Raw genomic sequence first — 15,352 nt, forward strand, 5'->3', positions numbered from 1 at the left:
GAAAAGAGACGGCGCGGCGGCGGCGGCGGCGGCGGCGTTCGAAGGGAAATATCCAGCCGGCGATACGCGCAACCAGGTTTCGGGCAACCTGACGCCCTTTGGGCTATTGATCGTCGTCTGAGGCTCGCGGCGAGCCCTCCGAGCCCTCCGAGCCCACGCACGGCTCGCACAAATTGGTTAATACAAGCCGGTCCCGTGGCAACGAGGCTCCGCGGGAGCGGATTTTCATCGGAACGCGCGCGCCCCGAAAAATCGGTTTTCCCCCGTGGGCGGATCGTCCGCGTCGCGCCCGGTCGCCCGTCCACCGGATACCTGGCTCGTTTCGATCGATTGCCTGCCAATCGTCAATTTTTTTCCATTAATTCACGGACAATCCATTTAGTCGGCAAATACCAGCGAAAAATACAAAGGCAGCCGAGCGAAAGCCGACGCGAACGCGATCCGAGGCGCACAACGCGCCGAACGAATTCGGCCGATACGATTCGGACCGGGAACAGTTATGCTCGTTACGAGGGACAAAAACGGATGAAGTTCCGGAGAAATGAATTCTCAATGATATTAAACGATCCGCGTAATAATACACGAGCTTTCCGAATGAATTCTTCCCTTTGACACCAAATACAGTCTTTTCTCGACATATGTCTAAAACACGGGTCTTTCCAGGGACATATATCGGCTAGAAGATACTATGCTTCGATACACTGCCTAACGTAGAAAAGGACATAAGCTTGAGTGGCCTCGGTCGCCGAGTAGTGTGAACGTATATATCTACTCGATATACGTCCAAAACACGGGTCCACCCAAGGACATATATCGGCTAGAAGATACTATGCTTCGATACACTGCCTAACGTAAAAAAGGACATAAGCTCGGGGTGGCCTCGGTCGCCGAGTAGTGTGAACGTACATGTCTACTCGATATATGTCCAAAACACTGGTCTCTCCAGGGACATATATCGGCTAGAAGGTACTATGCTTCGATACACTGCCTAACGTAGAAAAGGACATAAGCTCGAGTGGCCCCGGTTGCAGAGTAATGTGAACGTGTATATCTACTCGATATATGTCCAAAACTCCGGTCTCTCCAGTGACATATATCGGCTAGAAGATACTATGCTTCGATACACTGCCTAACGTAGAAAAGGACACAAGCTCGAGTGACCTCGGTCGCCGAGTAGTGTGAACGTACATGTCTACTCGATATATGTCCAAAACACGGGTCCACCCAAGGACATATATCGGGTAGGAGGCACTATGCTTCGATACACTGCCTAACATAGAAAAGGACATAAGCTCGAGTGGCCTCGGTCGCCGAGTAGTGTGAACGTATATATCTACTCGATATATGTCCAAAACACGGGTCCACCCAAGGACATATATCGGCTAGAAGGTACTATGCTTCGATACACTGCCTAACGTAGAAAAGGACACAAGCTCGAGTGACCTCGGTCGCCGAGTAGTGTGAACGTACATGTCTACTCGATATATGTCCAAAACACGGGTATCTCCAGGGACATATATCGGCTAGAAGGTACTATGCTTCGATACACTGCCTAACGTAGAAAAGGACACAAGCTCGAGTGACCTCGGTCGCAGAGTAATGTGAACGTACATGTCTACTCGATATATGTCCAAAACACCAGGGACAATTATCGGCAAGAAGTCTCCCATCGATATACCCGACCCGTATTATGTTGCTCTCCTCGAGGTCTCTCGAGCTTGTGGGACTTTTATCGACTAGATATTTGGGACATGTATCGAGAAAAGACTGTATCATCAATATAAGCGTGGCGTTGATATGAGTCGGAAAAAGTTACTTCAAATTGCTTCGGAAATCACCCGTTCGAAGGAAATAAAACATTTTTGGGACACCCCGTGTATATGAAACTCGAACCGATAAGAAAATAGCGAAGGCATCACAATCGAGTAAATAATTTCGTTCGGAATGGACAAAAGAATAATTTCGAACGAAGCACCGTTTGAACACCGATCCGCTGTGTTTGTTCGGCTTTCTATTTATTCGATCGTCCTGTTTCCACAATAGTTATTTACCCCGCTCCGAACGGGGATGGTTCTTCAGCATCGTTCGCGAGGCTGCAGCTGCCGCTGTGTTAGCGGTCGATGACTATAGACCTCGATCTTTTTAGCGATATATAAGAGTCTCGATTCTGTGGCATCGAGAGACAGCAGAGAGTTATAAGTACATCTAGACCCATATTTTCCCTCTTTTCGCGTCGCTAACAGTATCGAACGAATTTCGAATATTAAGTGGGATTGGAAGTTGTCACGATTTAGGACAGTCGGGGATTCTCCATTAATTGATTGGTTTTAGAGCACGACGGGAATCTTAATTATATTCCGATCCAGTCCCTTTCAAAGTAAAGAGATTTGCCAACTCAGCAATCACTTTGATTCGCTATTGAATTCCCCGAAAATTAGATCAACTCCATTCAGATCACTCTCTTCAATGGCAATTATCTCGAAGCACGGTCAATAATATTTTCCGTACATATTTAAACTTCTCCGGGCCACTTGATTTAAAGCTTATCGATATCGCACAGAATTACTCGTCGTAAGAGGCTTTCTGAAGTTTTCGAAATGTTGCACGCATAAATTTTTAACCAGTCAATTCCTCTCCTTCAAACTTCGATTTATGGTATTTTCTCACCAAGATGTATAGGATTGTCTAATAAAAAATTGAAAATCTCTGGGTTGCCAAGGTGAAGTTTAACCCCGAGAAAAGCTAGTTCCATTGCAGAGGACAGTTTCCTCTGCAATTGAGCGAAAACGAACTTACAATTACCTTCGGCCCGAGAAAAATTCGATTGCACTTAAATCCAGGGTAATAATTCTCCCGATTCGCGATAGTCTCGGAAATCTGCCTGGAAGTATGCTCCAAAGAATGACGGAACTGTTTCACGGTCAATTCTCGCGAAAATTATCCGAGAGAGAACTCACTTCGCACGGAGCACTCGGTTTCACGATCTCCGTTCGTCGACACGAGTTCGAAGCACAGTGGACATCCGAAAATTTCTCGCCGACTCCGAGAAGATCGCGATCGGTCGATCGATCTTCGGCCAACGAGAACCGAGACTTGAATGAACCGCTCCGAGGAGGAAAGGGAACGCGTCCCGGGGCGAGTAAGATCGAGAAACGAGCAGAGATCGGCGCAATTAAACCGAGTACGGTCTATCTCGCGAGATAAGCGGCGGTCGTCGCTAATATTAGACGGCGTGTTATCAGTCGGTGCCACGGCTCTGATCCGGGCCTCTCGGCACGATCGATCTCGTGAAACAAGAGAAAAAAGAAACAGAAAAAGCCGAAAAATAAGAAGAAGAGTTTCCGTCCGGATGTGTATCGGCCGTGAATTTTTTATCGCGAGCGAGACACGCGTTTTCAGGGTACACCGCCAGGGCACACGTGACGCCGCTGCATCCATAATCCATGTCTCTGTATACACGAAAGACTTCGGGCTTGCTCAGCTTTTATTCCTCCAGATGCCGTGCTCGGGACGCGACTCGGAAAACAGAGGGACGTTCTTTTCTCAGCCGTGGATCCCGACCAACCCTCTTTCTGCTCGCATCTCCTCGAAGAGGAACATGGTTGGTTGCATGCCAGATCAATGGCAACGTGCTCTTCGGCGATTCGCTTCATCATGAACCTATCCGACTAATGCACAAGAACGAGGAATAATCGATCAGCCCTCTGCGAAGGATACGGCCGGATAAGATAGTGAAAACTGAACCTGAAGACAACCACGTGCGGCAAGATTCGAGTCGGTACCACAGGGGTAGTTACGGGGTGAACCATTGGGTTTCAGTGAAATATGCTCAATAAAAAATTACGAAAATATTCATGGACGTTCCATCTGATAGCTCACACGCCTGCGAATATTTTCGGAATTTTTGACTGCAGCATCGATTTAGAAAAAATTCCAGAAACTTAAAATTGCTGATTTTATATCAGAGTTGGCAGTAGACTGCGGATTCTGTGTATTTGTGGCAAGAACGAATTAATGAAATTGGAAGTGCGTTAGAATTTGTTAATGTTTCCACTGGACTCCCGCCTCTTGCAATGTTTATTTTGCATGAGGATCCGCGGTACAGTTATCGGATAACCACGTGTATATTATTATGGTAGTTACCTCTTATTGTGGTCATTGATGTGTATCTATTTGAGATATTTTGGATTAGGCACAAACGTGTACGAAAAAAATTGAAAATCTCCAAAAAAGAATATTTCGCTGTCCTTTAGTAAGAATAGTATCTCCTGGCCGATATACGTCCCTGACAAGACCCATGTTTTGGATATATATCGAGTAAACACTGCAGTGAATTCCCGATTTAAGTCAGCGCAAGCCTCGCGTTTAAAGGTCACTGGAACTACCCACACCACCACGGATAGTGACTTTTAAATTTCCAGCGTGCACAGTGTATTTCAAGTGCAACGTTTGGCGAGAACCACAGATTTCGTCTAAATGTCACTCGCCAGAACCGCGCAAGTGACTTATATCGGGAATTCGCTGTATCATAGTGAACTACATACGAGAATAAAAGTTTGTAAGTGGGAATATTATTGAGAGTGAAGGGTTCATTCCGTCTTCCATGGTAACCAAATTACCAATATAAAAATTGATCGAAGCGCCCCTAATTTTTACCAAAAAATTCTATTCCATTTCTCTCTTTGTCACTTTTGAATTCGGCGGTTTTTACTATATAACAAAGAATATTGTAGACAAAGCTCTGCAAGTCGATTAAAATTCCGTGTTACAATTATACATTCGCCACGAAAGTGACGAGTACTATGCAGGTTACGAAATGCAATTGCGAAACGTATTTCCCCCGTCTTTCGAAGCAGCAGCGATCCGTCGACGCGCGAATCATCGTAAGGGGAACTTGCATTTATCTCTGCTGAATTAGCGAATTTTTTTATAACAGTTTCCGGATCCGTCTTCGCGATTGCACGAGACGCGAGAACCGATCCTCGTACGTTCCGAGTTTAATTTGCCCGGCGCGATCACCTCGAGCAATGAATTTTAACACAACGGAACGAAAAATTAAAGTTAATTACCCCGATAGCTGCAAATCGAAGCAACTTCATCGCGAGAATAATTGGCCCGACGGCAGCGTTCCATATCTAATTACGGGAAACAGAACTGTATGGTCTATTTACGTCGAATTAATTACTCTAACTCGGTGGAGGAATTAAATTTAATTATAGGCAGCGGAATGCGAAGCTACGAGCCTCGTTTTGCACGATCGCGTAGGGTTCCGATTTCTGATCGATACTGATAAAAGGCATATTTTCAATTTCCATTGTAAGCAGAGATAAACATGTTCGCGTTTTTCTTCGCAGTAATTTTTAATTAAAACTTCTAACATCTCAAAAGAATTTAAGTCGGTTGATTCAATATTAAACAAATTATTAGTTGTTAAAGGATGTCCACTTAATTTTGTCCCCGACTGTGCGTAGTTTAATTGTTGCTGGTGTAATCAGAGTACATTTTGTTTAAGGGTGCGGTTATACTGAATGCGATTTTTGATCGCATGCGACACATACTGACACTTGTTTCAATTTGTCTTCGACGCGTCTGAAATATTTTCACGATAAATATTTTAAATAAATCAATGTTTAAAATTAAGTAAATCGTTGCTAATACAGTGATTTCTCTATATATGTCGCCAAGACCTGGATGATAAATGTCGCGGAATTATCCCCACTACTGTACCCCGTGAGGGGCCACGGACGCCGAGGAGTGTAAACATAACACGGCTCGGGCGTGTGTCCTGGACGATACAAGACGCTGGCAAGATCCGTGTTGTTGACATATATCGAGAATTCACTGTACAGCGTTCGAACGCAACAAATAAACTTGCACACTTGCGCCTGCGCTCAATAGTCCAACGAAACGATCAAACTTTTCAATTAGTTGTGAAATAACTAGTAATTTTATTACTGCTATCCTATCCGTTCCGAGAAAACTTGCACAAGATGCAGTACACCAACTGAAAGTACCATTCTACGCGTCCTGTGTAAATAGGAAACTTTTATTGTCTTGACAGTAAGAAAAAGTTCTAGTTTAACAGGAACAGTTTACCGCGGAGAAATTAAAGTTGTGACACTGATCTCCTGGAAATGCGAGTCGCATACGCTGGCTCACAAGAGTATTCGAACGCCTTGCTATTGGACCATTAAACGGCAAAAACATACAGGGTGCCCAATTTCAATCGACCCAGCCAAATATCTCCGAAACCGTTGACAACACTAAAAAGTGTTTCAGACAAAAGTGAAACGATATCAGGGGTCACACTTTCCGATGTAGATATCTGTTTTCTATGCGGACGCGTAGAGGTCATACGAAGGTCAACTTTGTTCTTCTGCATGGAATCGTATATTTTTTAACGCACTATCCGATGCTACGGATTAAAGCACTGAATCGCTAATTATTATAATTATATTTAATCAAGTATGTTATGTATAATTCAGTTTCAATTATGTTCAATTACGTATGTTATAATTATACATAATTATGTTTTATTATGTATGTTATGTATAATTACACGTAATCGTATGTACAATTATACATAATTATTGTTAAACGGCGAGAAACAAAACACCCAAAACACGTATCCGACGCGTACGGCGTCGGGTATTTCTCGACTTTTGCAACGTTCACGTTACCGACATTGTTACGATATCAACGATAGATAGTTCCCAAGACTGCGCTGCTGTTCCAGCGGAGCACGGACCGCGACTTCGTTCCCATTGTCATCCGTTTTTATCCCCGGGAAGGAGAAGGACGCGACTGGTAACCGGGTCAGCCATTTGCATGACTGTGAACCTTTGACTCCGGGACTCGGCTTTGCAACGGAGCATTCCCGGAGTGGTTTTCTTTGGACCGGGCGCTCGGGAAGAAACCGAACGGCTCTCCTTTTTCTCTTTCCGATCGCATTTTCGTCGATGCAAAGAGACGATCGCGTTCGGGACTTTTTACCGTAGCGTCCCCGGGGCTGCGAACTTTTCCCGATGCCGTATTTCCCTTTGTCGACGGCCCCGGGGATGCTCCGTTTAGCTTAAGTTTCCTTGTCCGCCGGGACCTTAACCGTCGCTACGCTCTTCGAAGAAAACCCTCCCTCGCCGCCGGCGAACGACACCGGACGGGTTCGTAATCGACTGGATACCAACCAGCCTTGAATTCCCTCTCTTTACTAATTCAGGGTGTCCTCTGACCTTATTCGACAGCCTTTTCGTTTAGCGCGAAAGTGGGAAAAAGTCATTGGATTTTTGGAATGTTACACGCACACACTACAGTTACGTAGTACCATAGTTGGAACGCTGCGAACAATAACGTATTCTCCGGGAAATACCATTCAGTGTAAGGATTTTATAGCATGAAAGTTAGGAATTCAAGAAAGTTAACAATTCTTAGCACAGTACAGTCTTTACTCGTTATTTGTCCCAAACATCTAGCACATAATTGTCCCAGAACTATCCCCACTACCCAGGGGTATACCTCGTGTGGGGACCAGAAGTTCCAGTGGTCTCGGTCGCCGAGGAGTCTATAAATCAAAATTGTAACTCTTTTAATATTAATTACTTTTTTATGAGACTTTCACCAATATATTTGTGGAATTTTTCTGATTAAAACGATACCAAACACGACATCATTCGGATCGTATCAAAGAATATGTATGCTCTTTCCGATATACGTCGCTGGGCAGACCCGTGTTGTGGACAGATATCGAGTAGACACTGTATCTACAGTCAAACCTGTTTTTGTACGGTCCTTTTCCATGCGATTTCATTTTTGTGCGATTTTTTGTATTGATGTGTTGTACAAAATTATTTGTTATAGCTATTGACGAAGTTTCCGAGTATTTTTGTTCGTGCGGTTTCTTTTATGTCTTTTATGCGGTCCCACAGTAAAACATAACAGTAACATTGTAAAAAATTCAAAGGTGTTTTACCGGACTTTTTTCGAACATTTGAATTCTACAGCCTGCAGAACGTTATACATAATGTATGTTCGTAAATTTTTACGGAGCGTTTAACGCGCAAAATTACGTCGAACGGCTAGTCCAAAAAAAAAAAAAAATTAAAAAAATACTGATCCATTAAACGATCAATTTCCTCGGGATCGAGGGGTTCTACAAAAACTTCGACGCTCGATTTTCGACCGATTCTCTCGCGTAGAATCAAACCGCTTTGTCCGCTCGGAGCGGTGATCAGCTAACACCGCGTACATCCCCGGTGACAAGGTTCAACGATTGGATAGCCGGTCGCTCATTAATTCTCCGGGAAAAAGGGTTTTCCAACGAAATTTACGTAGCTTTCAACGGTGCGAGTACCCCCCCCCCCCCCACCCGCATTGTTCGCGTCGATGGCGCTTCGTGAAATACACGTTCGGAGGCCGGTTTAAGTGGCATTAGGGGGGTCCGCTTTAAAAGCGTGGTAATCGAATAATTACACGCGTCCACGTGTTACCCGTGAACCGAGCGGTGGCGACGGACAGGAAAATGGAAAGAAAACAGTACGGAGGAACATGGTGGTTTTCATTAAGTCCATCGCCGGGCGCCTCTTCACCGGAGGCCGGTGGGACAATTAAATCACAACTGGATTTAATAAAGCTCGACGGCCGTGTTTAGCCTGTACACTCGGGGAGTTAGCGTGTCGCCTCTCGGGATGACGAAGCCCCTCGACTCGCTTAGCATAAAGCTCCCTGGTGCCGAGGCGGCGGATCTCGAATTATCGGACGATGAGACGCGGTGAAAAAAAGAAAAATACCGGTGGAAAAGACGACGGAGGCGTAATCTAATTTTCTCTGGCACACCTACCCCCCACCCCCCGGGCCCTTCATCGCTCGCTTGTTTCGCCTGTGTCTCCGGTTCCCTAACCCGACAAGTCCCGAGACCCTTTTGTCCGAAAGCAAACCGCGCTTTCCAAGTTTCCAGGAAAACACGGAAGAATAGCTTGCCGACACCGGGCTACTAAATGTTGTAATTAAGGGAATAGCGAACGGGCAGCTTCACCGACGCCGACGACGCGACGGCTAAATGGAATTTTTTATCACTACGTGTTGCGCGACTTACGTTGCGCGACTCGACATACAGGGCGACCCAAAATTGTTGTGCTTCTTCGAAAGGAACGATTCCCGAGGTCATTTGAAGTAACTTTTCCCTTTGCGAAAATGTTCTACGCGGCTTCGTTCAGGAGCTATTCGAGAAAAACACGGACCAATCAGAGCGCCGCTGTAGTAAACGGAGTCCGGATTGGCGACAGGTCTCGCGGAGTGCGGCGTTGCCGTTGGCCGAGCCAGAGTCTGTCCGCTGTTGCTGCGCTCTGATTGGTCCGTGTTTTTCGTTAATAACTCCTTAACGAAGCAGCGGAGAACATTTTTGCAAAGGAAAAAGTTACTTCAAATGAACCCAGTAATCTCCTGCTTCAATGAAGTACAACATTTATAATTAGGATTGTTCACGCGACTATAACGAAAGGTGAAACGTACAACGCACGTTCGTCAACCCGCATCTTCTCTTCATGTCAATCGACATAGTTTTCATAAATACAGCGTAGGTCGTTACTACTATAGAAAGCTGATATCTTGCGTCTAAATACACGGAAGTATCGTATGTAGTTTTAAGGAAAAAGTTTGTCAAATATTTAACTTCTCGTCGATTTCATTTTTTACTGCTCTATCAGTTTGACTTCGAGATACAAACCGAGTGTAGCGGATCGAGGTCAGATACGAGCTGAGAAACGTTCTATTTAAAATATGATTTTGTTGTGGTATCGAAAAGATGTTTAATTATAAATTACGAATTACAGTAATAATAATGATCTACGGAATATTTCCAGAAATACTGTGATTGAATATAAAACCAAATAACAGGGGGTTTCTCGAATTGTTCGACGAAAATGTACACATAAATAACTTGTTTAAATTAATCTTTTGATTTTCCTCCTTTTTGTATTTTTCTTTTATTAGTAGCTTTAAAACGCAGCGCGATACACAATTGAATATTGTCCAGAAAGCTTCGATAAACCGCAGATGTCCGATACCAGAGAAATGAAACTTCAACCACGTCGATCCAATAAAATCCTGGATCTTTTACGGCATAGGTGCTTCGTGACACGTGGCACATACTCCCGTAAGATGTATAATATAGAAACGGCTGTACATACGTAGCTTCGACATGTTATTAATGTCAAATAAGATTCACTTCCGTATTACATACATTCATCATACCAACAAATTTTCCTGTGCACAACCGACCAAAAGCTTGGGAACAGAAAAATCTTTTCTGTCACAACAATTGCCAATTAAATACTTTCTTTCTCGCACATTTTCTCGTCCACACTAAAAACAACGGAGATATATTAACTGAAACCCTTAGGGCGATGCTGGGCCCGGATGTGGGGCCCCTCAAACGCTTGCTTCCCCCACCAACCTTTCTTTCCAGATCAAGACTTGTTCCCCCACTCTAATTCCCCCTTCTACAACGCTATTCCCCCACGCTTCCGCCAAGGGGCCGGTCACGTGACGCCTTCCGCATCTGTCCTGCATACTTTGGTACTGCCCGAGAGAGAGAGAGAGGGTAACTTTTTCCCCTCTATTCGTGCTCCCACCCCTCATCTGGCGACACTGGTCCTCCTTGCATAGTGACCAGATGAAGACTTGTTCCCCCACTCTAATTCCCCCTTCTACCGCGCTATTCCCCCACGCTTCCGCCACGGGCCGGTCACGTGACGCCTTCCGCGTCTGTCCTGCATACTTTGGTACTGCCAGAGAGAGAGAGAGAGAGAGAGAGAGAGAGAGAGAGAGAGAGAGAGAGAGAGAGGGTAACTTTTTCCCCTCTATTCGTGCTCCTTCCCCTCATCTGGCGACACTGGTCCTCCTTGCATAGTGGCCAGATCAAGACTTGTCCCCCCACTCCAATTTCCAAAATCCACGAGCGGGTCACGTGACTGTCGTGCCAGAACGTCACTACCGATTCAGAGATGTAGAATCACGCTAGGAGGGTCGCCGCGACGGTTATTTGTTGTACACCCCGTAGAAACAAATTGCCAAATTTGGCGATCGAGTTTGGTCGCTAACTTTTTTTAGTCTTTCGTCGAGCGAGTTGCCGGGGACAGCGGTCGGCAGTGCGTAACGGCTCTTAAATATTCCGTGCGCGTTCTCTCGGCGCGCCATTAAACGCCGCCACGGTTTCGACACGCGCGGCGCATTCCGGGGGGGAACGCGCGAGATGAAAAATCGATCGGACCACGGCGCGGCGCATCGATAAATTTCTCCGTGACCTCGGTGCGCATCGAATGCATATGAAGTCGAGAGAAGGATCCGGCGAAAGGTCGAGCCTCTCGTCGACGAACTCGAATATTGACGGACTACATTTCCATACATCCGAGAGGCGGAGAAAAGCCGTCCTAGGCTCTCCGAAATGCGGGACGAAATGGAAACGGTCTTGCCTTTTAGCTGGCACAGAGAAATTGAAGAGTGCATTGCGATCGGTGGACCCCCCCCCCCTTATGCCGACGGGAATGCGGTCGAAAGGAGCTCGATTCGATTGATCGGTTCTCGCAGACCTCGATCTTCCTTCCATTCAATTTTCTGTTTCATTTTATGAACCGTTCCGGCGATCGATGCACGGGCTGTTTCGTCATTTGCGGGATCCACTTCGGAAGTGGATTGAACACGCAAACGGAAAGAAAGAGGTTCGCGTAAACACGTGTCCCATTTGACACGTTGGACGCCACGTGGCACTATGGAATCACTTAAGGGCCCGGGATAGTCGCGTGTGACTTTTTAATTAATAATTTCCATTCACTGCCTTCCGACACAGACTCAAGATCCGTCTTGGTCTTGATTCGTCTGTGACTAAACTTGTCACATTTTTTCCTCTGTATTATCGATATTATGAGTTCTGACTTGCCAGAAACGTGCTTCAAGTTTTTGGCTTTATTTCGCAGAGAATCAAGACAAAATCTCAATTTGTAGCTGGAAATATTTTCTAGCGCGCGCTGCTCTCGGTTTCATCCAGAGAAAACTCATCCAATGGCGTAAAAATGCTTGGATTCCACGGCATGCTCATCGTCAATTTTTTGGCCTACTTCTAACGCTTATATTACCAAATATCTGCATAATCTCGGCAGCTGCTGACCAGCGCGCACTAGATTGAACCTTCCTCTTTCGAATGAGCCCTTTTCCAGCGACAAAATATTCTTATATAAGGACGAAAACTTGAGGCACCATTTTTTGACGGTAATGTAGTCACTCTACCTTATCGCGAATCTACGAAGACCGGGCCCTTAACACTTTGACTGCCAAACTAGAAACCTCAAAAATTCCATAGAATCAAAGTAACTTATTTAATGAAATAGAAATTGAAAAAAATTAAATGTACGATATTTAGTAGTCCTCCAACTTTCTTGCAATTTATAGATCCCAATCAAATTTGGTATAATGTATATATTAACGTAACTGGACAAATAATTCCGTCACGCATATATATGGGTGGCATGGCAGTCAACGTGTTAAACACGATTTTCATAGAATTATTAATACTGAAGTTATCTCGATTATAGTGTAAGCTGAGAACTTCGTTACCAAGCAACTAATAATTTCTGCACATTATTTTACCTTTGTTAGTTCGATAGACTTTATGAAGGTGCAGCGCTCGCATACCTGTAACAAACAATAAAACAAACGATCTTAATAAAGTTCAAAGTAATTTTCATCTATGTTAGTTTATTATATCCAACTTTTTGTAAATTGAATTACAAAATATTTATGGTTGCGTGGCAAGGTCGCGGACTAGTTGTCGGATAAAAATCCCCATCAATCAAAGTGTTCTCGTTAAGTTTGAATGCACGGTCCTCATTGTCAAGGCTTTCAGATACAAGATTTTGGAAATACTAAGGTGCATACGTACTAGGGTGTACACTTTGTATGAGACCTTACAGAGCCCGTAATAAAATAACCAAATTTCTTTTACCAGCTTTACAAGCAACCACAAAAATTAGTTACAGTCTTTACTCGATATATGTCCCAAATATCTAAACTTGATGACAAGCCTAGATGCTGTGACAACCCAAGCTCGGTGTATAAAGTTGCAAAATCGTTCTCAAAGATAATTTAAATTAACTTTCAATCCCTTTGACAATATCCATGAGACCAATTTTTTTATGAAGTCAGACATAGGTAGTTTGTATTAGACTTGACAAAATGACCCTTCCAGTAGAGGATAACTTGTAGAAAAAATGCGACAACCGTACCCGGTCTCCCCAATTCGATGTCAAATTTTCGGAAAGCACATTCTCCTAAAAAGTATCCGCACCATTAAGTCTAAACGGAGATTACATCCGCAGCTCAAACGTTTCGAGCTGCGATGAAACTCCGTGATTTATCTTCCCGGATATTGCGAGCTTTTATCGAGCGCGTATTTAAGTGAAAAAAAAAAAAGAAAAACGTAACGCGGGGGGCGATATTTTCCGGGCACCAGCAGTTATGGGGGGACTAGTGATGCATTTGCATCGCGAGTGGACCGGAAATCAAGAGAACAAAAAAGGTTAAACGACCCGCCACGCCTCACAGTGGTTCGATCACTCTTGGCGCTGGCTGGACAAAATTCTTCATTCACGGTTCTGAGTTTACTCGGGCTTTTAATTGTTCGAACACAAGTCTGCTTTCTATTACAGTTTAGAATTTCATTGAAAATGTTCATAACAAACAGCGATATATGTAATAAAACCGTAGTCAACTTTATGGTGTAAACCTTTCCTATAGCTGTAATAATTTTCAAGATACACGATAAAACATAAACTTCACTTTGGCAACCCAGAAATTTTTAACTTTTCTTTATGCAATCCTGTAGATTCTGACGACAAAATGCCAAAAATCCACGTTTTAATGTTAGGAATTCACTTGTTCGGAAGTTATGCGTGTGAAGTTGAGCGATTTTAACACTAGATTTACGGAGCACTAAAAGAGACTATTTGATTACTTCATACAGATAACAAGAACGCGCTACCCACCTTTTTAGCAATATTTTAAAAATAATATATACCCAAAGAAATAAATTTGCTAAATAATTTCTTATGTATGCATTCTTACAATCTTAATAATATTAAATTAAAAATATTAGAACCCGTCATTTTGACGGGTTCCGTAAATCTAGTGTAAAGCGTTTCTAACAGACAGGGGCGCCGCCATATTAAGCTTATTTTTAATCTTCTTGGTTGTGCAAAAGCCACAGAATTATTCGGTTATCACGAGAACAGCTTCAAATTGGAAACCGCCAGAGAAAATTCCATTAAAAATATTGTTTAAATTCCAAGAAAATTACATATTTGTTATTCATAATTTGGCCAAACCAGGTAAAACTTTGGGAACCCCTGGACCAAAGCTGTTAAAGAGTCTCTTTTCTTGGTTGGAGAAGCGGAGGCAACGTTCGCTTTTGCGCGCGTTGCGAATTACCGGAGGAGCCGGTCGAGATGACGGATTCGCGAAAACGAAGTATGCAAAACAAGCTCCGATATATCGATTACTTGTTTTCTGGGTCGGCCCTCTTTCCCCGAGCCGACCGCGAAAATTTTTAATCAACGCGGACGCGTTTATTGTTTCGGATCTCCGGTCCCGCCGACGATCGTTCGGGGAATTTTAATTCAGCGTTACACGGGTTCCGTGATTCACGCTTTGATTGCGATGCGGCGAGGAGTGCAGCAAGCTAACAAAAAAAAAAAAAAAAGAACATCCGAGACTTCGCAGGTTTATTTAGGCTCCCTCGGAAGAGTCTGCTCAGTTCCAGAAACCTTATTCGATACAGACAACGTTTACTATTAGTGTAATACACGTTTGTTGTACCAACATTATCCCTAACTTTTACGTGAATCTTGTTTAACCAGTTCGTGTTTATATTTTTCCTCCAATAAAAATGCAAACGTTTGCACATGTATACTTTGTATGCTTTTCAACAATTTTCTGCTAAACGAATTTCACGGTGATCAAATTGATTTATCGTCAAATGTATTTATTATTGTTTATTGCGTTACAGATCGGTCGATTGAACCTTCCTCTTTCGAATGAGCCCTTTACCAGCGACAAAATATTCGTATTCAAGGACGAAAACTTCAAGCACGTGAAACCATTTTTTGACGGTAATGTAGTCGCTCTACCTTATCGCGAATCTACAAAGACCGGCCCCTTAACTTCCCCTTCTGCCGCGCTATCGTTAGTCACGTGACTAACTCTGGCAGAGAGGGGGTAACTCTTTCCCCTCGATTCCTGCTCCCACCCCTCAACTGTCGACGCTGGTCTCCCCTACACCGGTGGAATATTCGATAAGAGACATTCGAGT

The 15,352-nt window shown here is 43.9% G+C and overlaps 1 protein-coding gene and 1 long non-coding RNA gene across 6 annotated transcripts in view; both read right to left on the reverse strand.

Annotated features, from left to right (window-relative positions):
- The window catches only part of LOC143362780 (uncharacterized), a 136,014-nt gene that overhangs the window by 98,064 nt on the left and 22,598 nt on the right, over window positions 1–15,352 (reverse strand). The gene's annotated exons all lie outside the window — the stretch shown is intronic.
- Window positions 1–15,352, reverse strand: part of LOC143362733 (uncharacterized) — a 130,460-nt gene that overhangs the window by 39,938 nt on the left and 75,170 nt on the right. Inside the window, exon 1 of one of the 5 annotated variants that reach the window (XM_076803135.1) lies at window positions 12,637–12,657. The exons of 3 other annotated variants lie outside the window; for them this stretch is intronic. The gene's annotated coding sequence lies outside the window, so the exon portion shown is untranslated. Of the gene's footprint in view, window positions 1–2,802; window positions 2,937–12,636; window positions 12,658–15,352 lie in introns of those variants that run through there. One more of the 5 variants, XM_076803134.1, reaches the window with a different exon arrangement.

The sequence above is a fragment of the Halictus rubicundus genome, chromosome 18, assembly GCF_050948215.1.
Source record: "Halictus rubicundus isolate RS-2024b chromosome 18, iyHalRubi1_principal, whole genome shotgun sequence".
Classification (NCBI taxonomy): domain Eukaryota; kingdom Metazoa; phylum Arthropoda; class Insecta; order Hymenoptera; family Halictidae; genus Halictus; species Halictus rubicundus.